Below are 4,405 nucleotides of genomic sequence, written 5' to 3'. Positions count from 1 at the left end.
ATTCTGATGCTTACTTTGTCTCTTCCAACTGTGTTTTTTGTTCTGTTATGTGCCTTGTAACTTTTTATTGAAAGCCAGACATGATGTACGGCAAAAAAGAAATGGGTAAATAGGTCTTTATTGTGAGTTTTTATATTTATCTGGCTAGGAGTTAGGCTGTACTTACTGTGTGCTGAAGCTTTGGTGTCAGAGGCTAAATTTTCCTCTAATGTCCTTGTTTTTGTCTCCCTGTTGTCTTCAGGTATCCCTACAGACTCCTTCTTAAATAGGGTCAGAGAGATGTAGTCCTTTCAGTTGTATTCCTCTGTTATTATACAGAAACTTTACTGATGTGGTGGTAAGATGGGGTTAGGGGAAGCATTCTATAGCCCAATGATTAGGTCTCAGTCTTTTAGCAAGCCTGTGCCACTGGGCTGTGACCTTCACAGTCTTGTCTCCTGCGCACAGTCAAGGCTCAACTGAAATCCCACCTCAGGAAGCTATTCCCATTTCCACCTCAACTGAAAATACTAGCCTCCTCATCCAAATTCCCACAGTGTGTTTTTCCCTTTAGTTCTTAGTGATTGTACTTGTTGATTTTTAACTGTCAAAGTAGTTTGTGATCAATAAACATTGAGATAAATTTAAAACAAAAGAATAAAAATATCAGACATGCCCCTACCAACAAACTCACACAACAAACAATGTGGCACATGTCCTCACTCGATGTTTGATAAACTTTTCTTCACCTAGATTATACTCTATATACAGTTTTATATCATTAGAGTTTTTTTTGGCTTAAAACATCTCCCATGGCATTAAACAGTAATTCTTAGGTACTATTTTAAATGGCTACATATTATCCCATCCTATGGGTGCTCTGTAAATAATTTTTGCTGCAGCCAAAATGCCATTTCAGCCATCCTGTTGTTTCCAAAATACCAACATTATACATAATGCTGTGAAAATTATCTTTGGGATAGATCTTGGTGCTCAAGTTATTTCATTCCCTTAAATTCCTAAAAATTAAAATACATGAGTCAAAGGGTGTATATATATATATATATATATATATATATATATATATATATAAAATCATGAGTATATATGTGTGTATATATTGTATATATATACATATATATCTCCAAATAATTTCTAGAGCTACTGTATAAACTTAGACATATACAGTGTATGAGTATGGCCATCTTATTGCACTCTCATCAACATGAAGTATAGTAATTTTTAAATCTTAATTTGTGGGGAAAAATGTTATCACTTTAAAAATACATTTTAAACATATATTTGCAATTTGTTTAATAAAATAATTCATGAATATAGTTAAAAATTAAAGCTTGCAGAACATTACTTTAACACTTCTCTCCCAAAATAACCTCTTCTATCTCATTTTTTTTGATGGTGACTGCCGTATCTCTAAATAGCATGCTTTTACCACTCTTTCATAGATTTATCAATATTAGGCATTGTCCATTGATTTCCTGCCATAATAGGCAAGCCTTTTGCTCAATTATGCCACCTCTTGCTTCCCTGCCCACTCTCTTCCCCATAGATTTATAACAGTATTTTTAGTTTATATACAGATTGCATTTGAATTTTATTGTCTAAGCTTTTTAATTTGGTCTATTATGAGAGGCAGTGTCTTGAAACTCCCCAAAACACTTGTAATGTACATGGTCAAAGTTGAAAATCTTTACTTTCTATCTTAGAACCATAGTAAAATCTTTCATCTCTTATTTATAGTTTAATTCTAAAAGTTGGTCATCAATAATTTACACTATTATATGTATATGTAAATTTTAGTCATGACAAAATCAAGTAGAGTTCAGTTATTATATTTTAATTTTTGGTTTAATTTTTTGCTTTCATGGAAATCTCTCATTGCCATATTTTTTTGCATTGTGCATCTTCATCACATTGTTATGTTCATCTAGTATCTGAAATATCCTATCAAATGAATGGACTTCTGTATTCCTCCATTTGTTTCTTAAATCATTTCTTTCTGGAGCCCTACTAAAAGGGGGGTGTGGATGGTAATCTTTCTAGTTTTTTATTTTGCGAAAACAACTTTAGTCTGTTCTCAAGCTTGAAAGGTGACTGGGCTGGATTTAGGGTTGTACGTCTAAAATCCTTTTACCTTATTATTTTGAAAGAATTACTTAATTGTCTCCGCTGCTTCCTGACAATGAGTCTAATGCCAGCCTGATATCACTCTTTTGTGAGTGGTCTGTTGACCACCCCACCCCTGACCCAGATTATATTAGGGTCTTTATGTTTGTGTTCTAAAATGTACAGTGATGTAGTTTCCCCCTCCTATTTCTCTTGCTGGAAACTTGGCAGGCCTTTCTATTTTTTTTTCTTTTATTGAGCTCATTTTGGTTTATAGCATTGTGTAATTTCAGGTGTACATTATTATATTTCAGTTTCTGTAAAGAAGGCATCATGCTCACCACCAATAGCCTAGTTTTTATCTGTCACCATACATATGTGCCCCTTTACTCATTTTGCCCACCCCACCACCCCCTTCTCCTCTGATAACGACTAATCTGTTCTCTGTATCCGTGTGTTTGTTTATCTTCCAGATATGAGTGAAATATGGAACTCATCTTTCTCTGTCTGGCTTATATCCTCTTAACATCCTTGTTGTTGTAAAAGAGACAATTTTGCCATTTTTAATGGCTGCGTAGTATCCCGTTGTGTGTATGTATATATATATATATATATATATATATATATATATATATATATATATACATATATGGATACACCACATGTTCTTTATCCATTCATCAGTTGATGGGCACTTGAGTTGCTTCCATGTCTTGGCTATTGTGAATAATGCTGCAATGAGCATAGGCATGCATAGATCTCTTTCTTTATTGATTTCTTTCTTTCTTTTTTTTGGATAAATACCCAGTAGTGGGATAGCTGGATCACATGGTATTTCTATTTTTAATTTTTTGAGAAATCTCCAAACTGTTTTCCATAGTGGCTGCATCAGTTTGCATTCCCAGCAGCAGTGTATGAGGATTCCCTTTTCTCCGCTTCCTCACCAGCACTTACTATTCCTTCTCTTGTTAATTACAGCCATTTTGATGCCTGTGAGGTAATATCTCATTGTATTTTTGATTTGCATTTCCCTAATTATTAGCGATGTTGGTAAGCCTTTCTGCTACGAAGACCAGTGTCCTTTAGCTCTATCACTGGGGAAGGTGAAGTTTCACAGACTGCCACAGACTGATCTTCTACTTAGATACAAAATATACCCAGAAACCTGCTCATTTTGACCCTTCAAACTTGGTCCTTATCTGGATACTGACCTTATTCCTGAGCAAACCTTAATCTCAATAAGCCTGACTCTCATTTTGTTCCAAGAACTGATTATCACATGGACTATCATGAGAGGTGGAGTAGGAGTTTCAGTTATAATCTGTAAGCAGCCTAGACATATGAGGGCTGTTAAAGAGGGTGCTCAATATGTGTGGCGTAACATGGAAGAAACATTAGACTGCTTTAAATCACCATTTCTAGCAAAAAAAAAAATTATTGTCATCTTCAGGGAAGACTCTTTTGTGAAAGTTTTTTACAGTTTTTCTTGGATGTCCTTTCTCAAAAAATTTGAAAATATGAGGATGAAGAGAACCTGACTATTGAGAACTATCACATGCCCTCAACTCTCACCATATCCCAAGTCAGTCAATGTGCTATGACTGAGATCTCTGAATAAATAGCACTCTGTTTGTCAGCAACACCCTAGTTAACTTGACTCAGGCCACTTATTTGATCACTGTGGTTTTTGTGTCATTTTTAAACCCCATACCTCTCAGCCCACAAGACAGTTACTCTTATTTCCTGACCATTCTCATAAAATAAAATACACATATCTTTCCTTGGGTCACACTTGAGAAAAAGACACTAATGATGAATTGACGTTAAGCTATTGTATCAAACTAGTGACTGTAGGTGGAGAAGAGGCTAAGCTTCAGCAACACTGCAATTCTGACTTCATGTTTTACTAATGGTGAGAATAATGAACATTATTGTCCCTCCAAAGCTGGATATTCCGCTCAAACAGTTGCAAAAAAAAAAAAAACAAATAAGAGGAAGCAAAAGAATGAAGCAGGACCAGATAAAGATAAATGGCAACTAAGGATCTCATAGGTTTGTAATCTGCCCTGGGGCAGACATTTTTGCCCTGGAATAGAGTGGAGTGTCCAGGCCACAGGATGCTCAAAATCTCAGGGGCTTACTGGCTTCCATATCCTACAGGATATCATAGTCATTCTATGTTAGCATCAACATGCCACCAAGTTGTTTTGAAGAAGAGCAAGATCCCAGAGAGATCTGGCTATGACTCCTGTCTCTGTTGCTCATGTCTGTGTTACCACTGGCACATTGCTTGATTTTTAGG

This window comes from Equus asinus, chromosome 20, assembly GCF_041296235.1.
Source record: "Equus asinus isolate D_3611 breed Donkey chromosome 20, EquAss-T2T_v2, whole genome shotgun sequence".
In the NCBI taxonomy this organism is placed as follows: Eukaryota; Metazoa; Chordata; class Mammalia; order Perissodactyla; family Equidae; genus Equus; species Equus asinus.
This window is presented reverse-complemented; position numbering follows the sequence as displayed.